Genomic DNA, 21,971 nt, shown 5'->3' on the forward strand with positions numbered 1-21,971 from the left:
ATTAATACCAACGAAAAATATATTCAAACCATTATATGATTGAGAGAACATTTGAAATGAGAGCCATGGTGTTTATATGACTGTAGCGATATAAACAATATTTTTGTAAAGGCAAGAGGATCTACGAAACCTAAGCCTCATTTTCACAAGTCTTGCAAATTTTTGTGAATGATTAGAAAAGTTGCCTATAAGTTGAAGTTGCCAGCGCTATTTGGGAGGTAAGATTCATAAGGTGTTCCATGTATCTTGTTTGAAAAGGCACTTGGAAAACATATTGTACCATTAAAAGAGTTACCTCTAGTTGATGAAGATGACAAATAGCTTTGATTTTTGAAGTAGTCATGAATGTAAGGGAGAGAAGCTAAAAAATAGATACACCAAGGAGTACTTAATTCCATGAGAATATTTTTCAATGGAGTATGAAACATGGGAAGAGCCATAGTTATTAGCACATATGAGCCTACAATTACTTTGAGTTGGTTAGATTTGTCATGTCTCATTTTCTAGTCATTCTAAGTCTGTATATATGAGGTATGTTCTTGCGTCTTCCTTGTTTCTATATGTTATGTGTTTTCCCTTCTTGATTATTCTTTTTTCTTTCAACTCTAGTCTTACCATTGCTATATTAGAGTTTTGGACTTCTCCTTCCTATCATGACTTTCATTAAACTTCTCCATCATTTCATGCCTATCGATTGACCCTCGACACATCATCCTTTAGTTGAGTCTTAAATTATGACCAACCTCCAATCCTTAATATTTTTTCCTATGTTTATGTTTCCCTCCTAACTTCTTAGCACACGTATTATTTTTAGTAGTCTACTTTTGGTGTCATTATTTGTGGAAGCTTCCTGTTAAAATTTGGAGTTACAGGTGTTCATGGTGGCCAACCTATCTATTCATGGAGGATATAAAAGAGTGAATATTTTCTTCTAGAACCATCATCTATACTTAACCAATTTCTTTTCAAAATCCATTTTGAGTACTTTTCTTTGAGTGTAGGAATCCTAGGATGAAATCCATAGTGATTTTTAGAGGGTAATTTCATATGGAGGTCATAATTGAGTTTCATTAGACATGGACTCCAACTACATTGTGTTGATATGATTTGTAAATGCTATTGGTATAAATTTGTTGTTGTAGTTACTAATATTATAGAATTATTTGATTGTAATATAACCATTTATATAATGAGGCAAATATCAAGATTCACATATGCTATTTGTCATTCATTATAATAAGAAGATTGAGAGTTATTTTTTTCATCTGATATTTGAAATGTAATGATATTGTTGATAATAATGATTTTCATTTTGCATTTTCTCGGATTTGAATGAATGCAAAGTATGATAGTTTTATTATTCAAATACTAAATGTTTGTAGAAGTTTAAAAAGCAAATTTGTATTATATTTTTTTAGGAAAAATTAAGGTTTACATTTCATAGTAAAGCCATGTTAGTGATCTAGTGTTCGATTTAATTAATGATTAGTTGGGAGTTGATTTTTGTAGGGTAGTTTAGGGTGTTTTTGGGAAGTTACATGAAGGTATTGCTTTATATGTGTAGACACCGAAAATTGTCCTAGACTAATTAAATAAATATTTTTATTTATTTCATTATTTTATCCTAAGCCTTCTATTAATTAAATAGATTTTTATTTATTTAATTAATTCATTAGTTTTTTCCCTCCATAGCACTTGTCATCCATCTCTTAATTCATATTTAACCACCTCTCTAATATTTTCTCATTTTCTATACCTACCCCCTAATCTAAGCCAACCATTTATCCTTCCACCTCTTAATCCCAACCCTTCATTTTATAAGGTGTTCTCTATATAAGAGGATCCTTTCATCCTTGTAAACCCCTAACAAGCTAATCAATTTTCATGCGACCTTTCACAACAATCAAACACTCAAGCGTCTACACAACCATAATTCGTTCTTTGTTGAGCTCTTGTGCATACACTCTTAAATCTGAGAGCGACCATATCAAGCAAGATCAATGGAGATAGGAAACAATGGAGATCAAACCCTACTAAGCATATGAATGGTATAATCTTCCTATTTTGATGTTTTGCATGTTTTAGGTTCTTCATTGGTGTATGGTGGATTTAATTGTAGAACTAGGGTTTTATGTGGTTATATCTTTGTTAGTTTTACAATAGTTTGACATCTCGATTTCATCGTATACAATAAGAATTTAAACAATTCATTAGAAGATCATCCCAAAAAAATCAAAGTAATATTTTCATTTTGTGTATTGTTGGATAACAATGGTGTGAATTTTATTTGCAATATGTTCGCCATTATAACATTGTATCAAAGCAATATTGATTTTACTTGTGAAATTTTGATTCTTATAGAAGCATGAAAGTTTTGAAATTCAAATATGATCATGTATTAGCAAATAGCCAAGTGGAAGTTAATCATAACAGTGTAGGAATAAGAGCAAGTGCCAAGTGGAAGAACCATTTGTTACGAAAGGAACCTGTAAGAGTTAATGGAGTTTGTTGGAGGAAGTCTTTTTGTTGGGAATATAGCATGTGTAGACACCTAAAAATGTCTCTTTAATCCTACACTAATTATTCGTCTGTTTAATCAAGTAATTCTTTAATTATTTGATTAAATTAATTATTTCTTCTAATCATTGCCCTTGACTATTACTAATTATTTGAATTTCTATCAATTCATCATTCTAATCAATTAACTCTATGTCAATTATTAATTAAATATTATGTATTTAATTAATTGCGACTTATTCCTTAGTTAAATAATCTTTATTATTTAATTAATTCAATTTCCTATGATTAAATAATTTCATTTAAATTATTTAATTAATTAATTAAATTATTTCAATTCCCCAAATTATAATTCCAATTAATTTCATCTAATTCATTTCATCTTTTCCCAAATTCGAATTTCACCTAATTCCAATTAATTTCATATTTCCAAATTCACATTTCCTCCAAATCTGAATTTCACTTAATTTCATGTGCATTTCAGCATTCGAAAGTCCAAATTCAAATACAAATTGAAAATGAAAATCAAATTCAATTTCAAAATCCTACAACACATGCTAAAATCAGAACTGATTGATCAAATCAGTCATCTAATCAGTTAACTCATCAATCACCCTTTTTAACTCTCAAATCACCTTTTTCTGACTAATCCATCTATTCAGTCTACTGATCAATCAATCCACTTATTTCTCCTCAATCCACTTATTTCTCCAATCAATTCAATCATCTGATTCATCAACTTAGTCAACTAACTTGTCTATTCAGTCTACAGGTTAATCAATTTAGTTGACTCCTCAATCAATCTAGTTAACAAGCCAATCTATTGAGTTCACTGATCAATCAAAATCAGTTTACTGTCAATCAACACTTGAGTTCAAATTCTCACCCCTTCATTGTTGAAAATCTATAAATTCAACCTCTTTTCTCAATTCAAGCTAGAATCACAGTCTTCAAAGTTATTCTCCATTTTATGTAGGAAATCAAGTGCAATACTGAGAGCCACCAATCAACTTACAATAATGGAGAAGAACAATGGAAGCATAAGTGGAGAATAGGGAGTTTTGATTTAGTTTAATCTTTCTATTTCTATCATTTATTTCATTGCATTGTGTTTAAAATCAGCTTAATTAGTTAAGGATTTTGTGATTGGTCCTTTTAGTCTAATTAGCGTAGATTTGATTATTTCAGACATGAGAACAACATGTATAGAAGAGGGCGCAAGGAGGTTTTAGCCACTACAAACATCTTTAATTCATTTCTTTTTGCATTATTTTATATGCCAGACACACTTCGGGGCATAAACAAATTTCTAGTAGCAAATAAAATAATTTTCCTAGGAAAACCTCTATTTGGCATAAAAAATGAGAGAAGAAAAGATATTTTGTTAGGAAAAGTATTTCTAATAGCCACCATAATATTCTTTAAGGCATAGAAAGAGACATAAAAGAGACTTCTTTTGTGATATTTCTAGTTTAGGGTTGCAATTTTTTATCTCAACTCTTCTTAAATATCAGCTATCTTTCTTTATCGTCCATCCAAGGTTGTAGTGACAAAGTTGAAGTTACATAAGGATAGAAAGGCTGTTCTAGAGAGGAAAGCCAAGGGCAGAGTTGCTGAAAAGGGAAATGATCTTCACTATTTGAGTGCATTGTCAATTCAGTCCAACACTTTGAAATGAAGATTTTACCATGTCATTATATGCTTGTACTCTTAGAGCCATATGTGCTACACTTGACAAAAGTTTCCAAATCTTTGGAAACTCGTATACAACTTTTGTTGATTGGAGTATAACGAGGATCAAATTGAAGGTTGGAGGAAATGGAGGAAAGAGGACATCAATCATCTTGAGTGAGCTCTTTGCTCAGGGATAATTAACTACATGTGAATCAAGACTAGTCTTATTGTTTGGGTCCCTTCATGGAGCAAGGGGGTATAGTTTTTTGTTTATTTGCAAATAATTGAGTTTGTCTCGATTTGCAGACATGGTGAGTGGTACTCATGGATCATCTAGTTTGTTTCGGTTATAGTTTTGCAAATGTGATACTGTATATATTGAGTTAGTCTCAATTCATAGTTAATCAGTGGTTGTATTAATGTGAATAATATATGTCTCAATTCACAAGTATTGATGGTACAAGTATTGATGCTTACCCCCAATCCACTGTAGACCTTTAAATTAATATATGGTACATATTTTCTTTAATAAGAAACTCGGTAATAAAATATGAAAATAGAAACATTAAATTACGGTCAATTGATATGTTGAAAGGACTATATGCGATGGATTTGAAACTACATAAAGTAAGCCGTAAGCTAAAGAACTATAAATGCATTAATTAGTAAACAATAAAAGCATTTAAACATGAATGTGACAGGTTTTCTATTATCATTGATTTAAAGAAAGTTCCCTTGTCCCCCTACAATAAAGTAATGGCTTAAACTTAAAGTTATTTCATGTACCAATTACTCATTTTCTTCTAAATAGCTTTCACACTTCACATAGAAAATGACTTAGTTTGACTTTCCCACTTCACATAGAAAAATGGCATATTTTGGATAAGGCTTAGTTGGTGGACTCAATATATGGCTATGGGTTTCAATCATATATATTGTTTGTAATTTAAAAAGTTGTCCTTATATCCCCTTAACTTTCATGTATTGTATTTAAATGTATTTTGAGATCACAATATAAATAAATAAATAGTTTTGATATCAAAATTAATATAAAAGATTGAAAATAGATAATTGATGATGTTGTGTTTAAGTGTTATATAGATTTTATATTAAAGTATTCATAATGAGATATTTATGCAAGGAGTGAATTATACTTCATCAAATTAAAAATAAAATAATAATTTATAAAGATTTAACATAAATAATTAGATAATAATAATAATACAATTATATTAAGACTAATAAATTTAATAGAAATTATTTAAGTAATTGATTAAATAAATAGTGTTAAATTAGAATATGATAAATGAAAAATATAGTGTAAGGTGTTTATATTTGATTAGTTAGTGTACAAGAAAAATAGGAATAATCAAAAAATATTTTAGAATTTAATAATTGTTATAGGTCACTTTCATGATTGTGAAAGTAATTTGTGCAATCATAAAAGGGAACTTGGTATTTACATATAGCATTGATGTACATAGATATTTTCTCAACTAAACTATCTACCTTTTAGTTCACTTATAGTTTGTGATCTATTTTAACTAACTAACAATGTTAAAAAATTCCTTTAGGGAGCTTGCAAGGTTATAATTTATTTTCCTTTGGTCAAAACCTTAAGATACCAATTTAATAACTTTGAGAAATTGTTTAAACCAATACATAGGCATGAGAGTATGCTCTAGATGTTGATGTAAGTAGGTAATATAATAATAATGTTCTTTTAAATGATAATAAAATATACTCTTTTTTTCTCTAGGTGTCAAGTCATGCAAAATTGCATTAAGGTATGTTCTTCTTGTAAGAGTTTCTCTAGAGAGAAGGTACTTCAATGGTTTTATCTTAGCAATTAGCTTTGTTTTGTTATTGAGCATGCAGTGGCAAAAAAATTTAGTATCGAAGACTACTGCAAGACATGCTCATTCAATTGGTGTATAATTAAGCTCATATCCCACTAAGGTACAACTAATGTACTACATAGCTCTTTCCTTGTCATGTTCATCTATTTGTGCTAAGAGTGCCTCCAAGGCGGTCATTGTTACTTATATATACATGAGGAGTGACTGATTTAGAAGAGGAGGCATAAGCACTGGTGGTGAGTAAGATATTCTTTAAGGTTTTCAAATGCTTGTTGACACAAGCAATTCACTAAAATTTTGTATCCTTGTGAAGCAAGTGGGAAAAGGGCTAACATTTATCGGCTAGTTCAACAATGAACCGTTAGATAGCCTATAGTTTTCCTTGAAGACTGCGTAGTTGCTTGAGATTTTGGGGAGGTGGCATTTCAAGTATAGGTTTGACCTTTGTAGGATCCACCTCTATGCCTCATCGTGACACTATGAACCCCAAGAGTTTACTAGAAGTGACACCAAAGACACATTTATTAGGATTTAACAACACTTTGTATTTCTCAAGCCTTTCAAAGATCTTTGTAAGTCTATTGGTGAGGAAAAATTAGGGTTTCACCAACTAAGATGATAAAACCACTAATCTTACCTACAGGACCAATACATTAAAAGAGGGGTGAATCTAATAGATCTAGCCATAGTCCAAATATGGAAAGGGCTGAAATTTTGATTAGATTCACTAGTTATTGTTTGCCGCCCTCTTTTAGTCAAAATTAGGATGTAAATTGTGAAATTAGGGTACAACAATGGGCAATTGGAGAGAAATAGTAAAAATAGACTGTTGCAAGTATCCAACAGAGCCACAAACTTTGATTTGGGAAAAAGAAGAGAATACAAACCTATCCCCGAAATTTTGGGTTGATCTTTTGAGACCGAGTAGTAGAGATTCATCTTGGTCCTCTGACTTTTGCTTCATTTAAATTTGAACCTATTCATTATCGTCAACTCTGTTGAAATATCTTAGCGCAACTCTTGAGTCAATTCCCTTGATGAAGTTTTCTTGAATTCTCATGCAAGGGTCTTAGAATGTCTTGTAGAATGTCTCCATAGAAGGTTGATCATGGATGCCATCTTGAATGCTTGAACTCGACTTCACTTCTTCTCCAATGCTTGATGGATACTTCATTTCTTTCTCACTTGAATTGAATTTGCTAGAGTGTAATTGAGATCATAGAAGTCATTAAGTTTCAAATGAGAGGGTTAGACCTCCTTTATACCTAACTACTCGAAAATTATTTGAATTTTTGGAGTAGGCCGACACGAGATCCAATTTCCCACTCACTTGATGTGACGATTGTGAGGACCAAATTTTGGTCTTGATTGAGAGGATTAGGGTGTTGGGCACCTTGGTCTTAAGAATCAGGTTTTATATCTGGGGAGAAGGTAGGGAAGATGGTGAAATCGTAGGTTGTGTGTGGTGTGAGAAGAATGAAAATAGTCATCGGGCATCGAAATATGAAGCACCAAGGTGAGGTATGGGTGAGGACGAAATTATATGCGAATATAATTTACGATGCTATAGTAAGTACGACAATGTGTATTTCTCTTGTTTTAAATTTTCCAAGGAGATCATCCACATAGTCTTCCACGATGTCATGTAGGAGGTTATGAATTATTGTGATCATTTCCCATTGGTATGTTGCTCCAGCATTCTTTACTCCAAAAGGCATTACTTAGTAGAAAAAGGCTCTCCAAGATGTCGTAAAATCTATTTTGTGTTGATATTTTGTTGCAATATTGATCTAATTATATCCTCAAAATCCATCCATAAGGGAGAGCATCTCATTTCTTGTTGTGAGATCCACAATCATGTTTATATTTGGCAAGGGGAAATCATCTTTGGGACATGCCTTGTTGAAGTCTCTAAAGTCTGTACAAATATTCCCCCAGATAGTTTGCCAACTTGTACAATATTTGAGACCCATTTTTGATAGTCAATGGGGTGTATAAATCCAACATCCAACATTTTTTTCAATTCTTCTTTGACCAATAAGGCTATTTGAGGATGCATCTTCCTCAATTTTTGTTTGACTAGTTTTGCATTGGGATGAATTGCAAGATGGTGAACCACAAGGTCCAAATCTAATATTGGAATATCAACATAAGACCGTGCAAAATTTTACCATACACTTTGGAGGAATGTTGTTAAATTTTGCTTTTCTTAATCATTAAGGGATTTGGCAATGAATGTTTTCTTAGGATTCTTAGAAGTGCTCGAATTATCCTCTTTAGTTTCTTCAATTAGGAGGGATGATTTGTCTTTTTGTGAAGGTATAATTAGAGGAAGTCAACTTCCTCATCCTCTAGCACTTAATCTAGACTTTCACTAGAGGATGCATCTTATAGTTTAACTTTTTTTATATCTGATACTGCCTCATTGACATTTTTACAAGGGGACTTTTTATGATTATTTTTATTTTTATTTTTACTACTATGGGAGTTGAATTGGTTGTCAAAGTATGTGTCCTCCTTGAGTTGAATCCCATGGACTTTGTTATGATCTTCTAAGTATTGCATTTACAAAAGTGCTAGGATGGCATCATCATTTTCACATGTCAATTGTAGGTGGTCCTTGTTGGTCCCAATTGATCAACTTAGGGTATACAAGGGAAAGATCAGATGGGATGGATGGGGTGATGGTGCAAATGGTAAAGGTGAAGATTCCAATGAGGTTTTCAAAAATTTATTCATGGAACTCTTCTTCAGTATCTTCGACATTGGAATACGCTTTCAGAGCACCAATGGGGATTAACTTAGGTTCTAGGGTGAAACCCAAGCCTCTATTCTTGGAGTGTGATATAGGTGCAATTAGTTCTTTGATACCTTGTTCATGAGTACCAAGTCCTTGTCCTTGGTATCCCATTTGTTCAACAATAGGGTATGCTTTGGTATATTTTTCTTTAGGAATGTTGATAGGGTCCTCATATTCTTCTTTGTATAATCAAGAGGGTGTGATATGTTTTCGTTGTATTGTGGGATTTTTCTAAATGTCTATGTTTCATGGGATTTTGTAGATGGTAGGAGATGTCCCACATATAGTGCATTTTGAAGAGTATATTCTTTGCATCCATTATCAACAATTTTAGCCTTAACCTCGGGTTGAGTGGAGGTGGAAGGCATAGAAATGTTGGGGGAATCTATGGATGGTGTTGAAATGACTGTGTTTAGAGGGCAATGATGAATGTTTTTTCCTTCAAGAAGTTTACAGTATTGGGAGGGTTGAGGATCAGCAAGGATAGATATTTTCGTACCATTATGTGGAAACTTTAGGCATTGGTGGTATGTGGAGGGTACGAATTTTATGAGTGAATCCATGGTCTACTGAGAAGGATATTGTATGGGGGGTCAAGGTCCAAAACTTGACAATTAGTTTCCACCATAACTGGATCAACTTGGAGTGGTAGTGTGGTTGTTCCTTTGGAAACCATTTTTGCATCATCATAGGCCTTTATTGTGATCTTGCTTTTGCGATTGATAATATCATCAAGGTATCCCAATTATTTTATTAATTTTAATGTACACAAATTAAAACCGAATCCACCATCTATAAGGACTCTTTTAATTTTGTTCTTGTGGATGAGGGCTTCAATGTGTAATGGTTAATTATGGGATAGATCAATGGTTTTCACATCCTTGTTGGTGAAGACAAGGTGGCATTGTCCTACGAGGTTTCCTATCAAGGCTTTCAATTGGGAAGAGTTAATGTTGTTTGGGACATGGGATTCGAGTGAAGCCTTTTAAAGTATCTCTTTATAAATGGGGAACGTTTTGAGTAACTCAAGAATAAATATTAGTGTAGGAGTCTTACCCAAGTGATCAAGAATGTTATATCGGGGTGTGGATGGAGTGGAGGAAGAAGAGGAAGCTCCTTGAATAGTTACTCCACCTCTTTGCGTATTGTCGTCGCAATTGGTGGTGACTTGATTGTTGGCCTCTCCAATTTGGCCAACAAGGGAATACAAGGATGAGACGGTATTGGCATAGTCATATGCCATGGAATGAGATGATGAAGCCTTTTCCTTACTATGTTTGGGGAAATGATCTTTATAAATCTTAAGTTTATCATTGGATGTGTTTGTGTGGGATCCTTCAACTTTGATTTCATGTCTATCGATAAGGTCTTGGATGTAGCTCTTAAGTTTCATGCACTTTACAGTATCATGACCTTTGATATGATGGTATTCACAATATTCATTTTCATTATACCATGCAAGTTTTGGTTGGTTTTCATCATATGCTCTTGTTATTGGGTCTTGAGCAGTGATATTTTAGTGGCTAATATTCGACAATTGGCTAAAATTTGGGAAACAAAATTTGGCTAATAAGTTTAACTTTTAAGGTGACCCAAATTGCCACATTTCTACAAATTTTTATTTTAGTGTTATTTAAATTGCCAGAGAATTTATTTTATTAATTTTTTTAACTCAAATATTCGCCACAATATTCGATACATGATTGGATCAGATTCGCCAATATTTTATAATTTATTGTAGAAATCTAAATTAATTCACCAATAATATATCATAATTATTAGTTAATTTAGGGTTACCATTGATTTAAAATATAATCTAATGACCTTCATTGTATTCCATGAGGTAAATTGTACCTACAAGTTGTAATGCTCGTGGGGGTTTACATTGCTTTTGAAGTATTGACCTCAATGAAAATCAAAGGTATAAAAGCAATTTTTGGCCTATGAGTATTACAAATTGTTGGTAGATTTTATCTCACAAAATACAAAGAGGGCTATTAGATAATTTTAAATTAATGGTAGAAACTAAATAAGTAGAGTCTACCCCTTAATATCATTAATGATTTCCACCTTCAGGCCTCTACTTTTCTATAAAAAAATATTTTTTAGTTGAAAGGATTTGCAATAGTAAATAATGCATACTCTTATTATTTTTCATGATTTGCCACTATTTTCTACCAAAAAAAATTGATATAAAAAAATTGGCCAATAAAATTAATATTTTTCTTTAAAAAAAAGAAAGATTTGCCAATAAAAATTAGTATTATTATTTTAAAAAATTAAATATTCACCAAGATTTTATACAATTTTTTGAGAGGGGGTTTCTTAAAGTTATCACTGGTCTTGAGCCATGTTTTCTTGTACAAGTTATTTGAAAACGACGTCAATGGGTTCAAGGAGAGGTGTGTACTTACTTTTTGACATATTATTATCTTGTTGAGGAGGTTTGCATAGAATGGTGATGTTGTTTTTGGGTCGATTATTCCGTGGGATGTAATCACGTCATTGATTGGATTTGGTCGGTGGGTTAGATTGGATATGTATGGCTTGGATGTGCTTAGCATCAATCACACCACCATTGATGATATTTTTTTTGGCCCAAAACTTAGGTTTATCATTTTATTAGGAATCATGGGAATCTTTTAATAATGATTGATTAGACCTTTGTCAAGGAGTGCTCTTTCCATAGCTAGGCGTATTTTGGTTACTTCTTCAAAGTCCCCAAGACATTTCATTCAAAGTTTGAAGGATAACTCTAACTCTACGTTTTGAATGAATATTTATATTGGTGCTCTTGAGGAATAGGCCATGGAAATTTTCGAGCAAGTTGTCTCCATCATTGCAAGAAATTAGCAAAGGTCTTTCCAATTCTTTATTTAGTGTTGCACAAGTCTCTCATTGTGATTTCATTTTCAATGTTATATCTAAAGTGTGCATTAAATATTTCTATTAAATATTGGAAACTAGAAATGGAGCCATATGGGAGGTTAGTGAACCATTCTAATACTTGTCCTCCTAAGCTTTTTGGGAAAATTCTTTTTAAGTAGATGTCATTGTGGAAGACTTCTTGGCATGCCATAAAAAAATTGTTGACTTGTTCTCTAGGATCACCTTTTCCTTTGTATTTGTCAAATTTAGGAATATCAAAGTTTGGAAGAAAAGGGATCATGGCGATGGATTTGTCAAACATATAAGGACATACCTCTTCAAATGTGTAGCTTTTATTTTGATGTCTTATCTTTAGGTTTTGGATTATATTTTTTAAATCTTGGAGCTCTTTAGCAAGGTTTGGGATTTGAATGTCCTCATGTTCTTGGGGATGAAGGGGTCTATAGTTATCATGGTTATAGTGTTGATTCAAGGTATGTTGATGATGGCTTGAAGTTGGTTGTGTGGATGACACATATTGGTAGGAATATGTATTATTTTTGGTGTTAATGTGAGTATTAGTGTTGACATGTGTATTGGGAGGTTGTGATGTATGTGTAGTTGTTATGGGTGGAAGACTAGTGTGGATGAAGTTGGTTGTGTTGTTTATAGGTGTAAAGGTTATGGTTTGATGAGTGTTTGTATGGGTGTTGCTTGAAGGGGTGTTACAATGCAAAGGTGTATTAAGGATATTGTTGATTAGATTGTAGGTAATTGGTTGGGAGTTATTGGATGGGTCCTCTATTAGAGATGAATTAGTGAGTTGGGATGTGTCAAAATATTGTATAAGCCTAGATCCATCTTGGATGAGGTCTAGTATGAATGTACTTGGGTTTTCCTTTATCAGAATTTCTATCATTTCTTGGTTATACTCATCTTGCACAAAAGCGGCTAATCTAGGGCAAGTATGGGGTTGATCCACAAATACTTGTTCTTATGTAATTGGTTGATTTGTGTCCTCAAGCATCCCATAAGAGAGTTTTTTGGTGTTGTTATCCATGATTTTTTTCCTTTGTGCTCTTGTGTAGACCATACAATGGTAGACCTTAATGTGTTGATAATGGGAGTTAGGGTTGTTGGATGAATAAGGTTGGCATTATGAAAGATGAAAGGTTTTGTCTAAGTCTGATGTGGGTATGATATGGAGTTTTTCCCAAGGTTTGATTGTATGTAAAATGGGTTTAATAACTGCGAATTTTTTAAAGGGGTTTTGTGGAGGTTGAGTTGGCTTGATTGGTTAGGTTTCAATATGTTTGAGTGTTGACAAAGGTTAGGTGTTGGTGGATGACTTATAATTTTGGACTAGGAATGTGATTTTTGGACTTAGGTATGTTGGATTTGATTTTGATTAGACGTTGGATGAATTTGGAAATGGGATTTGAATTGGATGGTTGGATTTTAGAGGAAATCTTTGGATCTTGATGATTAGGTTTTGGATTTTTTATGATTGGATTGGAATTTTGATTTTTTGGGTTTTGGATGATTGAAGATTGGATTTTGATTTGATTGGATGAAACTTTGTTTTGTATTTGGATTGATTTGATGATACAAGGTCAAAACAAGCTTGCTAATGTCTAGATTCTTATAAGGGGATTGTTTAGGATTATGTAATTTTCTTCTTGGGATAGGCAAGTTCCTAGGAAAAATAAGATAGGGATATTTGGATGTCACCAACTTAGGAGAGCCAAGTTCATAAGCTAATTAACCCAAATGATTGGGGCTAACTAAGTATAATACTTAAGATATGATTGTTAAAAAATTTAGAAACATGAGGAGATGAATGCTTTATACACTTACGTGTATTCAAATAATATCCTTTGTAATTTATGGTTATTCCCTCAAAACCCTATAAATGCTTGACCATGCCACAATCTTCCTTTTTTATTTTATCTATTATACTAGGGAGATTTCAAAGGCCATGCATGTTGTATTTGTCATGACTTTTCTTGCCCATTATTTATAAGATGACATTCAAATATTTTTTGAAACCACCCATAAAGGAAACCTCCTATGCTATATCATATTTATATCTCATTTCTAACAATACTAATATGTAAAATATTTACCATCAATTAATAATATTATTTAATTTATTTAAATAAGCTTATTGCTTCACAAAGGGTTAAGTACATACACTTTACAAACCAAACCTACTTACACCTCCCTTAGTAAATGCTCCCAAAAATATCATATATTTGATAGGTATTAGTAGAATTTGTTATAAAATAATCCGTAAAATCCATGAAAATATAATATTGAATTATTCAATCAACATTAAATATACTAGAACATGTATCAAAGCAACAAGTTCAAAATATTTGTATAAACTAAACACCAAACAAGCTCTAGAAGTTTAATTTTACATCAACTCTACAATTCAAATAGGTTTGGATATTAAAATCACATTGATTTATATACATGGGTTTGGACTTTATCTATATCATTTATGTAGTCAAGTACTCGAACCCTAAGCCTTTAAAAATAAAATTCTTAATTTGGACCCATGTTTTCATCCCTTATTTTCTATTTTGACTAAAGTGTTACTTATTTTAAGTTGTACTAGAGTAGAATACTCAAATACAACACTAAATTAAAAGAATCATCTTAGATTGAGAGAACAAATTATTGAGAAAATATAGAATTTAATTGTATAGGGATCAAATAATTACATCAATGTTGCATCATCATCCCAACAACATATTATCTATTCTCGATTTGTTGTTTGTAGGCAGTGAATCTTACTCTATCTTTAGGCATTCATCATTAGTCCACGAGCTATGCATTTATGGGGGGGTTCATATTCTAATTTTCTCTCTCTTATTGGGGGACATCTATTGTACTTGATTAACATAAGTAGTCCTTGGGGGATCACATTGATTCCTCCTATCCTTCTTTCACTAGTGTTGTTATTTCTTTTTCTCTCTTTTAGAAAGGAGTTTTTCTCCCTATGGTTTTATCTATTTCTCTAGTTATAAGATTGCATTTATTTATACATGGGTACCTCATTAGGCCTTGTATCTAGGACCCATCCATACATTCATCATTAGTTTTGATATTCTCCCTAAGTTGATCTTAAGGGGGGATGTTGGAGTATTTAGGGCATCACCTAATTACTTATCTAATTAGGTCCCTTATTACTTATTAAACACTTAAGCTAAGATTATAAGTGATTCTCTATTATTATATTGAGCTAGTTGTAGGTTAATTTGGCTCATGACATATGATTTAGACACTTTCCATTCTCTAATTCAATCCTCTCCTATAGTTTAATATGTATCATTTTACAAGAATTCACTGTATTATAATGTAATCCGGTTCATTTTATAGGTTAATATAAATATCAAATTCCTCTTTGGATCAATCTCTATCAATGTTACATAGCATCAATATGGCCTTTTCTCTTTATATGTGATAGGCAATTTGGTTGCAAGTGATTTTTTGGAGTTGTGGGGTTAGCTATCAACTCTAACAACTATGTTGTCATATTCTTTCACCGTGCACATATAAATAAGGATCTCATATACTTTATGTATCATTGTATAGTTTGTATCCATAGCAGGTACAAATATATTTCTTACTACTCTCTTGTGGAAGGTTGTTTTCTAGTTTTTTAGGTGATGCTAGTAGCTTGAGTCTATTCTTAACTCTTGCATAGATATGAGCTTCAAATGTGTAAGTCCCTTCTCAAATTTGAGAGTGATGTACGTAAGAGATTTTGTTGGGTATATTTTTGGAAAATAAAATGTTTGCCATTGAGTATATAAGTCTCAAAAAACTATATTTTTTATATATAGCAATACAAAGTTTACATTTTATTTTTTTTAGCTTTTTTGAGGTTTTCAAATATTTTATACAATCCTATAGAATATATATAGTCACACAAAATCCATAAAATCTATAATATTTGTACCATATGGTGTTGTAATCATTGTCAAAATTGTCTACAAAATATTCACTATTATATTGATTTCTATAATCATCAACCTACCTCAAAATCACATTCAACATCATCTAGTCATTGTTAAAAGGTATACAATTTGATTCTTTAATAAAATATTTTAAATTAATGACAAGGGATTGTTAAACTCCTATCTATGTATAACTTTATCCATGGTTACACCTATCCTATGAGTGCTTAACCCCTAAGTAGCATGTAGAGTTGCCACTTCACCTTCTCCAAGTTCTAAAACTATATCACCACTAGTAGTTAAGTGCATCTCTATCACCCTAGTTCACAATACCACTAGATTATGGCTCGTCCAATGATCCACCATTATATCTATCCTAAACCTAAGAAACACAACTATATTTTGTTGTTAGAGCGCCACCTAGCCAAGTGACGTTGACATCCAATTACTAGTTAGGACCTTTACCCTCATTCCATTGCTATAGTGGAAATGTTTTTCTAGTATCCATACATTTTCATTCAGTTGTTATAGTTTTTACTTCTTATAGGCATAAAAAAATTAGTTACAAGAACTTTGCAATGATATAAATCATTTTTCTATATTTTGAAATGTAAGTTCGATATGTTATTGATTGAAACCTTCCAAGTATATTTCTTGGCTTCCCGAATCATAATGTTCACCTAGATTCTTCAATTTTAGAAATTGAATAGGTTGATTGCTTACATTGTAAGGGGTCTACTACTATTTTTTCTTTAATTTTCATATTTTTTTGTATATACATAGTGGATCAAACCAAAATTACTCCACTCGCTCGATATAATTATCATGGGTGGTAAAACCAAATAGAGATACATCTAAAGAAATCAAGGTTATACCAAGTTACAATGGATATAAAACTTGAACCAACAAATATTTTATATAATGAAAAGTATAGTATAATATGTGTGATAAAGTCTATGTAAGTTTGTGCATGTATATTTCTCCTAGGCTCCTTTTTTACATCAAGTTTTACACAACACCAAATCAAACGCAAACTATGTTGGAGAGCCTATTTAGGAAACAAGATACTTTGAGAGGTTTTTAAATGGAAAATTAGCTCATTGGTTTGTTACATACTTCAGTGCAACTATTAATTCTTCACAAAAGATCAAATATCTTATAGTGTAGTTGAAATAGTAATATATTGTGAAAGATGAAACCTATTTGATTCTTTCTAGTCTTGTCAAACTTGGCCTTGATTATTCATTTTTTATGTCTACACTCTATGCTACCATGGATACTCTTGTTAATACATTCAAAATGCCTTCACTTGATGGATTTGGTACATCACTCACTATGGAGTAAGAAAAGACATACAAATGGGTACTTTCAAGTCTTCCAAACCATAGGCTCTTATTTCTAATCAAATCATAAAATGTCAAAAGGCTTCAAATAAAAAAGGAAATAAAAAAAAAACAAATAACTCAAGAACAACAGGGTGATCCCACAATAGTGGGTTACAATTGTTGGAAGCATGAGCGCATGAGCTTGTATGGTTGTCAATGATGTTAAACCTAGTTATTCGGTTGGATGTTGGTTTGGATATGATCTTGGTTGTTGCAGTTGTGTTTTGTGTTTTGTGTTGCAGATAATACTTTTGGTGTTGGTTGTGGCATCTTGTGTTTTGGATGGTCCGAAAATCTTTCTGGTGCCCTTTGAATATGTGATTGATTGTGTTGCGGTTTAGTGGATCATATTCTTTTGGTCTAGATATGTGTTGGAATTTGTATTGAGATGTTTCTATGGGTCTCACCATGATGTGTGGAAATCCGCATGGAGTATTTTGCATCGAAAGAGGCTCAGTGGTTGACTGATTGTTATATCTACACGTTACATTTGGTAATGGCTTTGAATAATGTGTTAGCATGTATGGACGGTTGGATCAATCATGGAAGAATGTATTGTAATATGTTTTGGTTCCCTCTTTCTCTTGGAGTGGACTAGTTTGAGTATTTTAGGTCCGAGTGGCTTATTTTTTGTAATATTTCCTATTTTGTTTAGGTTGACCCTCAATTAGGTTTCCAATGTCGTATCTCATATTTAAGATGTGTGGATGAATACATTGTGTGTGATTGGAAGTGGTTTGTGTGTGAATTGATGATAAGTGTATGCAAATGATATGCAAGTAGATTTGAGTTGTGTGAAAGCCGGTTTGAGAAGAGCTTTGAAGGTGATATATTTTGTGAGACAATGTGTTGTGACAGTGAAGATTTTTAGAGATTTTTTCCATGATATTGTTCACTTGATCCAATTGTTAAATGATAATTTCATGTTCAAGAGAATGCTTCTCAATTATAATTCAACTATTTCCTTTGTTGTTGAGTGAAAGTGATTCCTTCGGTAGTAGTTTGTATCTTGCCCTAAGTGCAGTGTGCCTCATCCCTACAAGCCCCTCAGGTGTTGGTGCTCCTTGGTAGTAAGCCTAAAACATTGTAATCATTGTTATCCATAGTGTGAGTTAGATTTTTCATCGTGGTTTTCTCAGTTTGGATTTTCAACGTAAATCTGGTGTTCATGTGTTGATGGTTGATGCTTATGTGTTGATGATTAAAGAGTTGATACTAAATTAGTTAATTGTTTTTTGATAATCAAGTTTGAAGTTTCGAACTGATTCACCCCCCTCTTAGTCCTGTTAGATGTTTAACAACAATTTCACCCACAAACAAAAAAGCAAGTTTCCCAAAAATAATTTCCAACCATGTTTGTTTGAATATGATACTTTGAACGAAGACTCTCTAGGGTGTTCATACGAACTAGGGGACGCTCACTTGAACCCCCAATTTGTATGTACATATGCATATGAATAGGTGCGAACAAACCCCTTAACCGTCATATTTTTTAATATTCTTATGAGATTCATTTGAACACTCCCTTTGAATGAACCCTTGATTATCCACTTTTTTTTAAGATATGTAAAATCCAAATTGATAGTTAAATTGTCATTTTTATCCACTGATGGAAAATAAAGGAGGGTTAAAACAAACAATTAAGGTGGTTTTTGACCAAGAAATCTCGTGCATATGCTACACCACCTACCACTTCAGCTAGACCATCTACCAAGTGCATAAAATTCTTCCTTTCTTGGTCTAAATTGCATGTATACAATTCTTTTTTTCTTGTTTAGTTGTTTCTTTGTTCTGAATTGCATTTTTTTAATAGAATGAAACTCCAAATTCATTGCAGCCCTAGAATGAAATTAATTGCATTGTATATTCAAATATATTTCATTGCATTTATTTAATAGAATGAAACTCTTAGATTTATCACTAACAATCTCTATCACAACACTACACACATTAGCATCCTCCAAATTTAGCATTCATTATTCAATATACACGTCTCTTCATATTCTACTAGTAAATTTGGTACCCCTCATTATCATCTTCTTCTAGTATATATAGGACCAATTGTTGAGATAAGAGATCAAACAATCAAAATAAATTCAATAGTCCACTAAAATTTGCCACTTGATAAAAAACTATAAAAATGAACAAAAACTTCCTAGAATTAGATTTCAATTGTAGCAGTTTCCAAGAATCATTATATGTTTCATTATTTGTGACATATATGTTGAAGCACCATTTTCATTATATACCTTTACTTGCAATACCACAAATAAATATATTGACCTCTATTCTTGTCAATTAGCATCTCCATTGTAATATGTAAAGTTATTTTGGAGCAATATAATAAATGCGACCTTGGGTTTTCATTAAACATAAAAAAAAAATCATGCTTTATTTTAGATGGCATCATTGTAAAAAATAATGCCATATTTTATGTATTTTACATTGGTTAAATAGGAAATATCCCACATTTTAAGAGTTCATTGGATTGACATTTTGATATTTTAATTTCCCCTAATGATCACCTTACCTTGACCATTGTATTCTTATTACCTTGGAGCTAATTTATGGACATATAAATTTTCTAGTGTTGTATGTGCTTACACAAGTATGTCTAGCCATTTAGAATTGTACCACCATTTTGTCTATACTAGGGGAAAAGTTATATTACTTACCTCTTATTCCCAACCTATGGTCTTATCACACTTGTCATCTAATATATATTGTTTTATTTGTACATGATGCATTCATGGCACTAATTTATTTTATAGGATACATGTGCCATATGATTAGCTTAAATCTTCATTCCATACTCTTTCTCCCCTTCCTCTAATTCCTTGCATCTAAATTATGCAAATAATTGAAATGTGGGAATATTTTACCCATGAGACTCTTTGTTGAGTTAAATTAGTTACTAATGTAAATCTTCATCATTATGCCCAAATAGATCATTATCACATGCCATGACATAACCTAGTACATGACACAATTAGTTTTCAAATATGCATTTATTTGTGACCCTACTCACTCATCTATAACAATCATAGCAATAATTTACCTTGCAATACTTTTATCATTACTTGCAATAAAAATTATATCCATCATTTATCTTTTTCTTTTTTTTTTGGAAATTATCATGGATCACACATGCCAAAAGATATTAATTTACTTGAATGTTTGTGAGTGCTCATTTATCTTAGGATACATGATCATGGTAGGATTCACATAAACCTAAAAGTAAAAGAAAAATATAATGTTGAATTTTGTATAGCCATGTGAACTCCAATTTAGTTATGGGATCATTTATATAATATGGTTAGTTCTCTTTGCTACATGTACTTGCAACATCTCCTTTGTAACTCTCGATTTAGTGCTCTTGTTACAGCTAATTTTAGCACCTCTTTGTACCATATTTCTTTGTTCCCGCTATCATCATCAATATGTATGTTTGGATACTCTTGCTGATATTATATATTTTAAAGAGTTAAATCAATCCCACTTACAAATCCATTCTCACATACTTTCTTTACTTCAAATTTACTTTCAATTTATACTCTACCATTAACTCTATTATATCTCATTCCTCAGTCATGTCACATCCATAAGTATATGATCTAGTTCTAAAGCCTTTGACACCCTTGAGTAAGGTTATTCAAATTGTATACAATGAAAAAATGATGATGATAAACTATTGCAAAACCACAAAGATCCAACCACAACAAAACCTAGTCCTACAATAAAACATGCACCATACACCAATGAAGAAACCTAAGAACATGTAAATCAACAAATAAAACTATAATATCATTTACATGCCAAGTAGGATTTGATCTCCATTGTCTCCTATTTCCATTGATCTTGTTTGATATATTTGCTCTCATATTTTGTATGTGCACAAGAGCTCAACAAAGAACAGATTGTGGTTGTAAAGTTGCTTGATCACTTAAAGGCTTGATAAATGCATTAAGATTGATGGATTGATTGATTAGAATGAGAGAATCCTCTTATATAGAAGACACTTTAGAAAATGGAGGGATAAGATTAAGAGATGAAAGAATAAATGGCCGGCTAGGATTAAAGAGTTTGTAGGGAAAATAATAAAATATGAAGGGGGTAGGTAAGATAAATAAAAATATAAATGCCATGTGTCATGGATGGAAAAGGCTAATGAATTAATTAAATAAATAAAAATTTATTTAAACAATAGAAGAAGTGGGACCAAATAAATAAATAAAAATATTTATTTAATTTAGGGAAAGGATAATTTAAATAAATATTTTATTTATTTAAATAGGGAAAGGGGCTAGAAGAGGATAAGTGAATTAATTAAATAAATAAATAATCTATTTAATTAATAGAAGGATTAAGATAAAATAATCATATAAATAAAAATATTTATTTAATGACATGACAATTTTATGTGTCTACATTTTGCCCCTATTTAAGACAATGCAGCTTCTCGCATTGGCTCAAAGAAGATAAGATGAACTAATACAAAGTTGCCTTGGGATGGGAATGGCATGGCCCCTCAAGCGATTGGATGAAAATTGAAAAGATCGTAGATAATGTATCAATAAGAAATAAAGGCTAGAAAGGCAAAGAATAGAGTGGCAAGGTCACGTAGGTGGAAAACTAACGCAAGAAGGATCAATGAGAAGCAGGAGATAGACATAACAAACTAGGGTTACACAGCCTACATATACAAGCCGTAAAGGAAAACATCCTCATTTGCATCCACAACACTAAGGAGATAAGAGTAGATCACTTGGAGAGAGAAATCAACAATCCAAGAGAGATGGCATAGAGGATTCATCGCTTCGATCGCGTCTGACGATTTAATCGGCCAAAGGACATGGGTGAACCAGTAAGTGCATCAACTTTGTTTAGTACTTTTGCATTT

Source organism: Cryptomeria japonica, chromosome 4 (genome assembly GCF_030272615.1).
Source record: "Cryptomeria japonica chromosome 4, Sugi_1.0, whole genome shotgun sequence".
Taxonomy (NCBI): Eukaryota; Viridiplantae; Streptophyta; class Pinopsida; order Cupressales; family Cupressaceae; genus Cryptomeria; species Cryptomeria japonica.